Source organism: Drosophila montana, unplaced genomic scaffold (assembly GCF_035044405.1).
Source record: "Drosophila montana isolate Dmon_TW-CO22-7 unplaced genomic scaffold, ASM3504440v1 contig_402_1, whole genome shotgun sequence".
In the NCBI taxonomy this organism is placed as follows: Eukaryota; Metazoa; Arthropoda; class Insecta; order Diptera; family Drosophilidae; genus Drosophila; species Drosophila montana.
In genome coordinates, this window is record NW_026998739.1 from 2,760,956 (window position 1) to 2,775,926 (window position 14,971).

The 14,971-nt window shown below is 34.5% G+C and overlaps 2 protein-coding genes across 5 annotated transcripts in view; one reads left to right on the forward strand and one right to left on the reverse strand.

Annotated features, from left to right (window-relative positions):
* Positions 1-14,971, reverse strand: part of LOC135439474 (alpha-ketoglutarate-dependent dioxygenase alkB homolog 4) — a 128,174-nt gene that overhangs the window by 2,109 nt on the left and 111,094 nt on the right. The window lies entirely within an intron of this gene.
* Positions 9,824-14,971, forward strand: part of nAChRalpha6 (nicotinic acetylcholine receptor alpha6) — a 109,187-nt gene continuing 104,039 nt past the window's right edge. For 2 of the 4 annotated variants that reach the window (XM_064698220.1, XM_064698221.1), the window contains exon 1: positions 9,827-10,514. The gene's annotated coding sequence lies outside the window, so the exon portion shown is untranslated. Of the gene's footprint in view, positions 10,515-14,971 lie in introns of all 4 variants that reach the window. The other 2 variants (XM_064698223.1, XM_064698222.1) reach the window with 2 other exon arrangements.

Here is a 14,971-nt window from a genome sequence, read left to right on the forward strand (position 1 = left end):
GACTCTAACAAACTGGCCAAGTGCCCAAAAAAAAAAAAAAAGGAATGCATGCCATTTGCTGCTGCGGGCTGCTGTTCACACGTCGTATGCGCAATGTATTATATTTGGGCGAGCTGCCAAAGCAATTGCAGCTCATTTTAATAAATTTGATCATAATTTATTGATAGATATATATATATATATATACATATATATGTATATGCACTTGAAATATAAATTAAATCGGTTTGTGCACAAATAAATAATGCGATGCGCATTCCCTTTGGGCAAATTGCTGTTTTTTGGTTCAGCTTTCGGCTGCAGCTGCGATAATTAAAATTTAATTATACACAACTTTAAATTGCAATTTCATTGTGTCGAGATTTCAATGTTCGCACATAAATTGCACTTTTGTGGATTTTGCTCGGGGGCCACAACATTTTTGAAGGGTCCGAAATGCTTCTGGCTCTGGCTGGGCGCAGTTGGGGTTGGGGCGTGCTGGTGGCTTTGACTGGAAGTTGCTCGGTTGCGGGTCCACATGCAATTAACTTTTGCACTGCTATCAATCAGTTTGAGGCACATGTGAAAAACTTTTTATACTGACCGCCGCTGCCCCCCTACCCGAATATAGCCATAGAACTGCCACCTTATCATTCAATTTGGCCAAAAATGGCAAAGAAAACTTTTGTGCCAACTAACAACTGGTCAAGGCGTGGCCAACTGGGCGTCATGTGTGAGTGTGTGTTTTTTTCTTTGATTGGCAAGTTATGTACACACACTCACACACACACACACACACACATATTTTCCATCAATCATTTTGCCAGACTTAAGGCTAGTTCACGGTTTTAAAGAGCGCCCTGGCGGCTGTTTGAAATCAACTCAGAAATTGTTGATGCTGTCATCTAATTGGATTTATAAAAACTATTCTGAACTTTCTCGAACTGCATAAACTTTTGTGAAATTTAATCAATCGACTCATATAGCTGCCAAAGACATTTTTGTGAAGTTAAATTAAAATTTATTAATGGCTAAAAGACAAATAATTGAGTTTTTGCTCTGCTTAAAAGTGATGCCAAGAATTTTGCATAAAAAGCAACTCTTCTTTATGATATATACAAACATTATCAAAAAAAAACTTTCGTTGGAATTCTACCGATTCGTAATATTTTTTAATACACTAAAATTTCTGGCATCCCATTTTAGCACACTACGAAAAGAACACTGCATATATTTGAGTAGAAAAATTTAAACGAAATATATTTTAAAAACCTTTTAAAATATATTTGCAACCAGCTATCAAATCGAGCTGCCAATTCATGTGTTTTTCATGTACATAATCAAGAGCTTCCACTTGTCAAGGACTTAATTTTTTTCTTCACACCTACACATTAACTTCCAATAAAAATTAAAAAATTCAATAAATCTTTCAAAACAGCTTCAAGCTGAAATTCTCAAAATGCTTAAATTCGACGCACACGTCGAACCAAGTTTCAAGTGTTTTCACGGACAAAACTTCTTCTGAAAACGTTTTTTTTTTGTTTATTTCGTTTTTTCACATTAACAATTTCTAAGAAACGCCCCAAGATTTTTCTTATTTAACTGGGTACTTTTGGTGGCTGGGAAAAGGCACTAAATGTCGTTGCTTGGTTTTCTTTTCGACTCAAATCTCGGAATTTTAATCAATGCGTGAAAACTCGTAAAATTTTCATACACTTAAACAAATTGTAGTTTTGTAAGATAATGTTATAGCTATGGTTTTAACTAAACCATCGTACATGTAAGTAAATATAATAAATTAGATACTCTTGAAGAGGAAATATTTTGTAAATTTATGCCAGATCTATTTCTATCTTGCAACAACAATAATTTTATAGAAAAATTCCTGATTTGTGGTAAATGTTTAGAAAAGAACGCCTTTTGACTATGCTGAGTATCTTGTGCAGTTACCCTAATAAAGGCAGAACTTTTTAGGAAAATCCATTGCAATAGCATACGGATAGGATTGGATCGTTGGCAGCCCTATCTATATGTTGCTTTTATAAGTAGGTATCAATAACAAGATGATTGTAATATCGATAAAGAGGCTGCCGATGCGGAGTGTGAGGTCAGTCTGTAGATGGAGCGAAAAGGAAGAAGACGTTCATTTAAAGACTTTAATAAAGCAAAATAAATAAAGAAATGAATAATACTACTGACCAGCACGAGTCGCGCAGTACACAGGGGAATTCAGTATACGACTATATGCTAAGACTATCTACTTGCTAAATTGTTTAGAATAGACGAGTTTATAAGAGGACGAGAAGACTGCAAGCAGAGTTCTCTATAATGCTTGTTTTAATCATAACAGAGGACCCTGGACGGTTCATGCAAGTCAAACAAAATTAAAGCGATAAAGGTGTATAATTAAGGCATACAAATATTGATTTTTTTAAGAGAAAGCCTTTAAAAAAAGTTGTAATTAAATAAAAAATTGCTGTCTACAATGTTGTATTAAAGTGGAGTGTTTCTCTGTATCCCCGTTTCTCTTATTGATGGGAACACCTAAAATTATCTTGTTTTGTCAAACTGATTGCTTTCAATAGATTGCAGCTGTGTGCAGCTGTTTTCCATTAGGATTCCATTTTATCCAACTATCAGCTAACATCTCTTCCATCTTAAGCTACAATCTGCTGCTGCCGCTGTTGCTTCTTCTTCTTCAACTACTCCTTGTCACTGTCATCTATCAGTGTCCAGTGTTTAGTTTAGCCAGCGGCGATTCACCTGCTGCCTAGCAAATAGTCCACACACACACACTCATGCATAGACTTACGAGCCGTGTCTGTGGACCTGCCCCAGTTGTCATTCTGCTTAACCTATCTTCATTAAAATCAGCCCGGTCCGAAGTTATTACCATGCATAGCTCACTGTGTGTGTGTGTTTTTGGTTTTTTTTTTTGGGTTGTTGTCATTTTATTGTTGTTGTTGTGCCGTCGCGTTCTGCCTGCCTGATAAGCGACAGTGTAGACATCATAAATATATATACATACATACACACATATGTATATGTTAGTGAGTGTGTGTGTGTGTGTGTATCTAACGCACCTAAATGCTAAAACACAAATTGAAAGCACAGAAAAACACAAATACACATGAAGTCGTCTAAATTGCTCCACTTTATGCATACATGCACACGTTTCTATATACATATATATATGTGTGTATGTGAGTCTGTGTGTGTGTGCGTCTGCCTTCAACGAACCTTCAAAAGCCGCCCTCGCAGTTCTGTGTATCCCAAACACTTAAACATAAATACGTTGTCTGTGCGTTTGACTGAGCGTGCGTGCGTGTGTGTGTGGGTGTGTATGTGTGTGTTCGTCCTGTGCTCGTCCTTTTTAACTTGCGTCTACGCACAATATGTTTCGTCTTTAACCCAGCCAAAAGCTTCAACACTCACACACACACACCCCAAAAACTCTCGCTCAGTACTCAGGTTCTCCACTCTGCTTGAGCTGCCGCTCGAATGGAAGTTTTAATGTGATTTCTCGTATTAATTTCGACCTCGTCATCGTATTCCTCCTTTCTGTTGGACTCCTTGTTCCTTTACGCTTTTTGGCATTTTCTATTTTTCCTTACGCACTTTTATTGCTCGTTCTTGCGTCTCTCGCAACTGCGTCTCTATTTGATTTTGAACCACGTCGCCGGCATCGAATTTTCCTTGCTTTTCTTTTATTATTCTTATTTTATTTTTATTTTTTTGTTGAGCTCGGCGCTTTCTTTGGCCACCCAACTTTAACCTTTTTCCCTGTCCCCATTTTGTCCTTTCTTTCCACCTCAAAATCGCCCCGCTGCCTTTGTTGCTCAAGTTTCTGCTTACTCGTTTATGTTCATCATACGAAACGCGACTTTGTTGCACTAAACGTAAGTTCGAAGATTTACAACTTTTTGGTTACCCACAACAGGGCAGCAGGGGGTTCTCGTTGGGGCAGAGGGGTGGCTGGATTCAGCATTTGATAGCCAAGGTAAGCAGACATACACGCACACAGTCAGACAGATAGATAGATAGATGGATAGTTGCTACCTTTAGCTTCATATCGAAGTCTCATGGGAGCAACAAAAATGTATCTCAAGTGAGTAAGATGTAGGAGGGAAGCAAAAAGCATTTACCAATACTGCCTGCATCTGTTATGCTCCTTCAAAGCATTCACTTGCCATACAAAATTTACTTTCTCTGCTGCAACACTTTTTCATAATCCAAAACAATTTCTTTATTTCAATTGAGCAACTTTCACAAATATTTATTTATCTCACGAGGCAAACGAAGTATTTTCTCCTTTTTAAGAAAATATCAACGAGCGAAAGTTAAGGTACAGAATTGCTATTTATTACTAAAAGGGGTTTTTCTTTAAAAATAGTTTACTTAAGCATATTGCAATTTCGATTTTTATCAAATTCATTTCCAAAAGGAAATCAAATTATGCTCTAGATAAATTTCTCAAGCAAAATTGCATGAAATGTCAGATCTTAATAGCAATACTAATAATAATAATAACGTATAACCGATTATCAAAGTAGTATTTGCTTGGTAAAATTTCAAACAAAAGATGGAAAATCTTTTAAAAATATTTGTAAATTAATAAAATTGTTAAAATAAATAACAAGTGGCTGCTGAAGCTATTTCCAAATGATATTTTATGTAAAACAATAAATAAAATAATGTGCTATAAAACGTTTTGAAAAAATGCAGCGAAATGTGGGTAATATATTTTACCAATTTATTTTTATAAGACAACAGCCACAATAAAAGACTTTGTCCAATATTTTTATGATTATCAAAAATATTTCCTTTTTAAAAAAAACAAAGCAAATTCAGATAAATGTTTTGTTTTTGTGAACATTTGAATGGTCCCACGAATTAGATATTCATATATGTTATGTTAAATAGTTCTAGGACCAGCAAACATATTTTTCTTAAAAATTTTAAGTTTTTCAAAAAAAATACAATAACACATGGTATAAAAAAATAAATTGAAAAAATAATTAGAAAGCTTACAAAAATTTGAAAAACAAACAGTGTGTATTTTTTTTTATTATTAAAAAAAAAATTAATAATTAATTTGTGAGTTTACGTTAAAATTGCTAATATTATATAGAACTAACGATGTACATTTAATTGTACAAAACTATTAAAGGTTAAAAGTTTTATTTATTAATTTTTTTGTTAACCTTAACATATTTTCTTTTCAATTAACTTAAAAAAAAAATATATTTTAATTTATTTAGCAACTGCTGGGGTGTATTAAAAGTTCGCCAACAAATTTGTAACAATCAAATGTCGCTGCAGCAGCTGCTGCCACAGTGGTTGCTGCAACATGTGGCAACGTGCAGCCAAACAAACCATGGAGCTCTCGCTGCCTAAGCTCGCATCCATCATTGTTGCCCCTGCAGCTGCTGCGGCTCAACTCCGGGCACAGGACACGTTCTCAGCCAAGTTTATGTTGTTGCTGCTTTTGTTGTTTTGTTGTTTTGCTATTTAATGGCCACGCAGTGTGGCAGACCAGTGCGGCAGTAAAGTGGCACGATTGAAATTGTGTTGAAAAAAGTTTTTAATTGCTCATTATGTCTGATTAGGGTTGCTGCTGCTGCATGCCGCAAAGTGTTGCACGCTTGGTTAACAGATTCTCATCATAGATCAAAAGCGTTTTCTAATCATCAAAATATGAGAGGGGTGAGAAAAAGCAGCAGCAGAAGCAGAGCAAACAAGTTGCAAATATTTGTGCGCGTCTATTGTTGTTGTTGTTGCTGCCGAGTGTCGATTAGAGTATGTGTTTGCGTGTGGGGCGAATTGGGGCAGCAGCAGCAGCAGCAGCGACAACAACAACTCATATTTCGATAACATGCGCCAGCCATAAAACACTTAAAGGACTATTTTTGCAGGTGTGCGCAGATTTATGACAATTGCCAGCCAAGGGTTAATTAAATAGAATTCCAAGGCCCAAAATTGTTTCAAGCACTAGTTCAAAGAATTTTCTAAGCCAACTGCTGCCCGAGCTCGAAGTACTTATACATAAATATTTTTTTGTATGCGCCGCAGCTTCTTGGCCAAAAAGTACTCTGCTCCAGAGCCAGCAGAAAAAAAAGGTACACAGGACTTGCCTGGCTGGCTGACTGGCTGGCTGGTTGTTATCCCGACTGGCTGCCGTTTGCAACAATTGGCAGTCTCAGTGCTCGTTGTCCTCGTCGCCGTCTCGTTCGCTTCCAAGTGTAAACACAGTTCGGCTGCTCGTCTGAGAGGCTGAGCCATTTCCAAGCGCTCTACAATCATTTTTTCACTCAAACTCACAAGCAACGAAATAAAATAAAACTCAGCCAGCTCTCGCCATTCGCACTCAAATTTTCCATCAATGGACGCTGAGTTCTCTGAACTGATAACAGACAGCATACACACACACACACTTGCATACACACACACACACACACACGCACACACTCTCTCACACACCATCGAGACATAACAGAGATAGAGCTGTTTAAAAAGCTGTCTAAATCAGGAGGCGTAAAAAAATACACACAAGTGATAACATGAGCTCAGTTAGAGACAAGTGCCTTGAGACACCCTCTAAACAACACTTGAAAAATAGTCTAGTCTAAGATTAAGGAGCAGAAAAATATTTCTATGCCCATATAAGTAACCAAGTGAATAGTTGGACAAAGTGCAAAAAGCTTCACTTTGTATAGAAATACTTATATAAATGATTTATATATGATTGAATACAAACATACATACATTTTTTTATTCCATATATATAGTGTATATCCAGGATTGGGAACAAGAAAACTCTGAATATAGTATATTTCCGAGACTTGGACTAGGTAAATTATTTCTATTTGAATACATAAATGTAGATGTTTTAAGAGAACTATAGTAAGATAAGAAAGTAGATAACTTCTCGTCCAGAAGTGAATATCTCTCAAAAAAAGGAAACATTCATTAAATATCTGTCCGCTAATTCCTGCTAATATTTTTTAAATTTCCTAAATGCAAAGAAGAAGATGATTGATTAGAAAACCTTCCAAATGTTTTTAAGTGTGAACTAAACAATTTTTAAATTTCCTTTCCTGCTCCTTGCAAAAAGCAACAGATACTCACACATTTTCTATATTCATAAGACTTAACAGCTTCTCAGCTCATGAGCATATTAGGCATACAAGAAAAATGTTTTTTTTTGTTTTGTATATACCCTATCCTTGCATGGCGCTGTAGGGTATCAATATGCGTAACAGCGCGGAAAATGTTTGATAACGCCGCGCGCATAAAAGTATGCTACACAAAGGCAAAGCCAGAGCTAGTGACGTTTTCTCCTCCTCCTTTTTGTGTATCCTGTTGTCGGACCAAGCATAACCAAAAGGCAAAGGCGGAAGTAAAATGGGCAGCGAGTAGACAAGACAATGAAATTGTCATAAATAACAACTCTCTTTACAAACACCAACACCAACAATAACAAACGAAGCACCAAAGACAGGAGTGACCAACCAGCCGAGTGATTTCCTTGTTCTTTTTTGTTCATCTTTTTTTTCACCATTTTTGGACAGTGGCTCAACTCTTTTTTGTCATTTTTATGCCCCAAAAGGGTATTTAGAAGGTGTATTAAGTTTGCAGCCCGGTGAAGTAGATAGCCTTAGAGAAATGGCACGGTTAGCTGCTTGTGCGGAATTCTGAATCGTTGATGTTTGTGCAACACTGAAACGCTTCACATATCGAAGCCTTTTCGATTTATACAGCACTCAACGATATTGCAACTCTTTATTAAATTCTCTCAATTTGATTTAAGTTTTACCTTTAAGCTCAATGCCTTTCAATATTTATTGATTCCAGCATTTGCTTTATGTTTGAGCTTAAGTTTAACCGTTCGAAAAGCATCGAAGTTGATCTCAAGCTATATTAATTGATTCCAGGCTATGTTTTATTGCTCAGAGCCCAACCACACGCTTAAGAAATTTATGACAAGCTACGACTCCGAACTACAGATTTATCTTTATTAAATTTCAAATAATCAATGCTGTCTTTACAGCACTTAAATTGTTTATAGGGTATTCCCTGATCTTTTACAGTGCCCTATCTCATTTACCACTTTTGTTATCCTTTTATTATTTTTCTTTTTTCGGTTCGTGGTTGGTTCTCATAACGGAAATTTCAATGGCTGGTGCTTAAAGTGACTTTTGCTCAACTTTGCGCTCAGCTATCCAAACGGACGAGTACTCATAGTACTCATAGTTATCTAATGGAAGGGGACAGGGGAAAGGGGAGAGAGGACAGGGGGAAGTCACATTAAACTAATGTTTAGTTGCTTTCGTTACAGTTTTTGAGTGTCGACCCTCGAAACTTTGTCAGTAAATCGTGGCACGTGATGGGCATGAGCTTGGGCGTGACAAGGCAAATTGCTTTTTTTGTATTGCATTGAATTTTATGGGCTGTGACAGTTTGTAAGTGTCGCCATCGCAAATGTTTTCAAGACATTGTATTTGTACTTGTATTTGATATAATAGAAGTTCACAGGGATAGGAAATATGAAAGGATAATGCTAGGGTAATCATTAAAAACTAGCTAGAATTCCCAAACAAACTCCATTATCGTAGATCCTCTTATATATTTTCTATTGCTCATCCTACGCCCAATATAAATGAGCTTTTGTGTTGTAATGCCTGAACAATGCAACAGGAAGGCAGCTAAAGATGTTTATTTGCACGGCCTTATAAATGGTTTGCGGACAGTGCGCTGCAATGCCGCAAATTGCGTGCAGTATTGCAAAGCAGCAGCTTAATTTGTGGCCAGCTTTTTTGTTCATCAGCAAATTGGCCGTGGAATCAATTTTCATAGCTATTATGTTGGGGGAACAAACATGATCAAATTACATACTGGACATCAGCAGCAGATAAATGAGATGGCTTGTCTGAAGGTCCTCAATTAAGAATTGTTTTGGGTTTCATATGAAAATTTATATATATTTGTATGTAATATATTATATATTTACATCTATATATAATATATGTATATACTATATATATACTATATACATATATATACTATATACATATATGTGTATACATATATATATAAATACTATTAATCTATTATATTATAAACGCAAAAGTCAAAATGTGTGTGGCTTTAATTAATATATAGTGTTTAAGGCGAGAAAACAAAGGACTGTAGTGTTTGGTTTCCGCTATGTTAACTTAACAGCGAGCTGTTAAGATAACAGTTTTTAAAGGGATATGCGAAATACAATGCATTAAAAATCATAGCATACTTTTAAGCGTGCGCCTCCAACTGCATAAATATTAAAAATTAATATATGAATATTCATATATTTTAAATTGGCAATATAATAAATCGCAAATGTTAATCATGCCATTATATGTATATAAAGGTTACATTTTCATTAATCATATAGCATTTTACCACATGACATTTCGTTTCGTCTCGCGATTTCACTTTCAATTTCATGATATTTGAATAAATATTGCATGTTTCACAATTACAAATTTGTATACATAGTGTATAAAATAAGTGAATACTCATACGAATTTCTCTTTTAATCTCTCCTTTTTGTTTTTTTTTTAATGCCGCACAGATAAAATGCAATTATGCGTAAAATTTAAATAATGCTTTTTATAAAAATCGAATCGTAAATGCGATATGCAAATATTTAAATAAGTGGCTCTATAAAAACGATTCAATAATAAATAAAATTGAAATAAAAAACAAAACTTAAGGAAATTGATAAACCAAAAACTAATCCAACAATAACAAAGTGTTCGTAATTATAAAAGCAAATGTAGTTAAATGTAAAAGTAATTAAAGAGAATATGTTAAATAAAAATTGCCAGCTTAATTTGCATCTATACCTATGCATCTTTCTCTCTGTATCTTTGTATCTACACACTAAACTACGCTAATAAACAACAAAAAAATGCAAGCTCAATTTCGCCCCAGCCCAAAATCAGAAATACTAAATCGATTCAACCAATCAGCCAACCAACCAGCCAATCAAGCGCCCAATCATCAATTTCAACTGCCATTCAATCATTCAGCATCTGCAACAGCTACAACAACAACAGCACACACAACAAATGCAACAACAAATGGCAACAATAAATAAATTTTAAATGTTTAACATTAAACGCACGACATTAAATACGCAAATTAAACGAGTTTAAACAAAGCTAAAAGAAGAAAAAAACAACCGCTAAAAAACAAGCGCTAAAAAAACCAAGCCATTAAATAAAATTAATTTCTTAATTAATTATGGAACATTCATCAACATTTTTGTTGTGTTTGTTCCATTGCCAAAACGAAAAGGCCGCCGCTTGCTTGCAGCTGCAGCCACAACAACAACAACAACGACGACCACTTAGGCAAGTTAATAGTGTACCAATAACAAAAGCAACTCTTGCAACCGAAACAACAACAACTGCGGCAGCTGCAACAACAGCCACAGCAACAACAACAACCGAGTTGCCAACTCAACGCACGTCCCTCAACGCATTTGCTGGGTAAGTAAAAACCACTCAAAGAAAAAAAACCTTTGAAAGCAGAATATCCAAATTTTTAGACATCCATTTAACAAACGCTGCAAAATTAACAAAATGTTCAAATTAAATCTCACACAATTTTCATTGCAGTCAATGTCCAATTTTAAATCAGCAACCATAGGAAAAACCTTTCCAGAAAATACTCATTTTAAATACTCTTTTTTTAATGCTAAGAGAAATATAGATATAAACACAACATATCCAAATGACACATGTTGACAGCTTCAGTTATGGCAGTATTTCTCTTGCTAAGCTGTCGACCATGTAAAGCTTTAAGCTCAGTTCAATTGAGCTGTGTTAAGAGAGAGATAAATAGAGCTTTAAGAGTTATTTAAAGCTTTATATGAGTTTTGGTTTTCAATTATATTTTATAAAGCTGTAATTTGCTTTTTAATCTCTCCTTATCTATGTCAAGAGAGCTTTAAGAGCAAATTAAAGCTTATCAGTTTTAGCTTTCACTTAATAAAAAATGTGCAAGAAGATTTCCAGCTTTGCTTTTAAGTTTAAAGAAATCATTTAGAATGTGCTTTTATTATTTGAATTGTTTTTTCCATTAATAAAAGGAGAGATAAAGAGATATATAAGAGCGGATTAAAGATTTATAGGAGTATATAGAATTGCTAAAATATAAGCTTAAAGTCTTTTTGAACATCTTTACTTTTTTGAGCTTTTATGCTCGTTTAAATATTTTTTTTTCAAAATATTTACAATTACGTTCTAAAACTATTTATGCTGAAAGCTTTTGCTGAAAAGCCTATCTCCAAGCGTAGAAAACTTTAATGTGCTTTTAAAACGATTTTGAGTCATACGTGTACTATAGTGTTGAAAAATATTAAAAAACATGTTTATTGCATGAGAAATGAAACTATTTTCTATTGCTTATGATGGATTTTGGGTTATTTATTTTTAATTATTAATCACAATGTCGTACTGGGCCCACCTAAGCTTTTCTTTATTGTTGATGTCTAATGTCTTATGCCCTTTTTGCAAGGATAGTGTATAGAAGACAGCTTGTCAGACCGACCGCCGACCACCAATCAAAAAAACGTTGAGCTCAGCGTTGAAAATATATTTTAAATGGCGCTAAAGCAAATGCAAACTGTGCACAGCTACCAGTCGGCAGTCGGCCCTCGCATTCGCAGTCGCAGTCGCAAGCACAGTCGCTCGTTGCAGTGGCAGTTGCAGTTTTGGTTGTTATGAATTTCATATTAGGTACATACGAAAATCCAATAAAAATCACCGAAAGCAATTTTCGTTAGATGGACATCAGAAAAGAAAATAAAAAAAAAGGAGATTGGTTTGATGGCTGAAGTTGGGGTTTTTTTTTTTACCCAGACGAATGTTTTGCAGACAGCAAATGCATTGGAGGCGTTTTTAAATGGACCAGTTTTTATCCACTTATGCTCCCACACACACACACACACACGCACATATGCCGCACAAAAATTTGTTGCAATTTATCGTACCGGATTCGAAGGGAAAACGTGTTCCGACACGTTTTTTTTTTTTTATCGTCTTGTCCTGCAAGAGCAAATGCAGTTGCCGTCTCGCAACGAGCATTGCTTAATTTGCTTTTTATTCACTGTGAGCAAAAAAAAATGTCACATTTATATCCAATACTTTTTTTGTTGTTTGAAAGCGAAATAAATGCTTTCAGCTCACAGACTCAGCAGAAATTTGTTGTGTTTTTGACTTAGTTTGGGTTGAAAAAGTCAATTTTGATTTCCCAAATTTGCAAATTCTAAAACATTTTCTTCTCACATAAACCTCTATTTGGTTTTATTTACAGAGTTATGTTAATTAACAGAAGGTTAATGTACAAATAATTAACAGTTTAATTGCAATAAGCTCTTGTGAATTTGCATATCATATGGTATTTGAATAATTTTTACGATATTTGATCCAAGCTATTGTTTTTAGCTCCATAAAATTATAGCTAATGAATATTTAAAAAAAAATGTTTCTTTGAATTATATTAAGAGCAGATGCTTTTTTGTTAGATTAATTCGCAAAAATAATTCATAAAAGAATTCATAGAATGACAATTTAAATAGATAAAATTTATTTTAAAGAAGGTGTGTAAGCATTATTTTTGAATTCGCTTGTTTAAATTTTCATTAATATTGATTTAGTTCTATACAGAATGATTGATAATCTATTATTTTAAAATATTCCGTATTGTCATATATTTGGATAACTATACAGAATCATTTTTGAACATTTATTAATTACTTCAAACACATTAAAGATAGTTTCTTTAAATGGTTTCTTAAATTTCGACGGTTTTCCTAAACGCAGCACTGTTTTTCCGCTCCCGTAAGTTAGTTTGATTAATTAACACTTTTGTCAAAAGATTTCCATGTTGTTTACTTAGACACGCAGTGTGCGTCCCCTTTTCGCTGGGAGAGACAGAAAAAAGGCCAGCATCTAATTTAAATGCCGCATAGAGTGTTTTGCACTGGTCAGTCAGTCTGTCATCCTGTCGGACGTTTGTCATTTTGGCTGAAAAGTTCATTTCCCCAGTTGTCAACAGTTTATAATAGTTTTTGCCTTTGTGCGCCTGGCCCAGCCAAGCGAACCGAAACTGAACCGCTCCAAACTAGCCCGAGCTGCAGCAAGAGTTAGTGGGGATTGCCGTTTGTTTGATGTTTCTAGCTGAGTGTATTGGTGTGAGTGTGTGCATGTTTAGTTAGCCATTTCTCCATGTCTGGGTCTGTCTAGGGTTCTATCTTTCAATTCCAGCTGGTTTATTTCATTGCTGCACAGGCAACTGTCCCATGCAAATCTGCTTTGCTGATTAAACCTAAATAATGTTGTGAAGGCTTCCTTTGCTGTGGCTGGCTTCAACCGTTCTCCCCACCCACCCACAAGCACAAGCAGCACCTCACAGCTCCTTTTGTTTGTCTGGCGCTTTAAGAGCCCGGCATCTGGCGTTTTATAGCCAAATGCCACAGTGTATAATAGCTATGTGATTAGGCTTGCCCGCTTGCTACCCACTGGGGAAATCACTGTAGGTCAGAACAAAGTTAATGCTTTACCCATCAGGCATACAAAATTTGCTTATCGAAAGCAAACGGTATAAAAGATTCACTTAAATGATTTTAAGGTTCCTTTTGGGCCACATTCAAATGATACATATTCAAGTAAACAATTTTAAAAATTTGCCCAAATAATAAAAGTAAAGCAACAGTTTGTGGACTGTACAAATTTAAACCTATTCGAAATTTTACTTTCGCATAAATTTTACATATGCTACATTGAATGAAATACAACTATTTATTTTAACATGAGAAAAGTTCACGTTCAAGTCTTATTAAAAAATAAATAATATAAATCTATAATATAAATTTATGTTATAAGATACATATATGCACTTCATTAGAAAAAACGTTTATAAAAATAACAAATATAGCCATACTCTGTATTTCACGTGTTACAAAAAATATTTCTTTAATCAAGAAATATACAATAATTACTTGATTTCAACTTAAAAAAAAATCGGGTTATTTTTGGAGGTCGTATAAAAAATAATAAATGAAAGTTAACCAAATAAGGTCAATAACAAAATATAATTTTTTTTAGATTTGTAAATATTAAAATTGTTGTGTTTTGCTATTTAAAATATTTAATTAGCTGGCTTGATGTCCGTGGTTTAATTTATTAAAATAAAAAATGAAGAAATTAAAACAATTTTGTTTTAATATATTTCTTCTCCGATTTCGGACGCACCTCGGCAACCGTCTTCGGGGTATTTATATATATATATATATATATATATATAATTCAATTTTATTATTTATTTTTTTAGATATTATAAATGCAAAACGTTTGCTTTTGTCATTGTTGTTTTATTTTTCTTAAATTGTTAATCAAATTGTATTTTTAATTAGGGTATTTTCAAGGTATTTGACTTTAGGAAAATAACCAAGAAATAACATTATATTTTGTTATTTTTATTTTTTGATCAAAGCTGAGTTAAGTTTTATAATCAATTTATATGCAAAGTAAAGCAACATGTAATAGACATTTTGGTATTGAGGCTCTTTTGTGTCGGCCATAAGGCAATAAGTATATACTTAATAATTATTTAGAAAGATCTCTAATGATTCAACAGCCGTCTATTATTGAATGTATACTCCAATTCACATACTTGCAATCAACCCAATTTATTGCTCAAGCTGTTGCTCAAATTCGTTAGTGTATTGGTAAGGGCATTAAAACGTTGCCATTGCTGTAGAGCAGGTATTTCTCTTTTTGCCTTTTGCTAAATCTGAGACAATTTCCAACTTATAAGAGGCCTGCCTGCATTTGTATAATAATACAGTTGAGCTGCCGGTTGCAACCGGCAGCTTCCGTTGTCGTTGTTGTTGCCGTTGCCGTTGCTGTTGCTATTGCCCGTGTGTCCTGCCAAGCAGCCC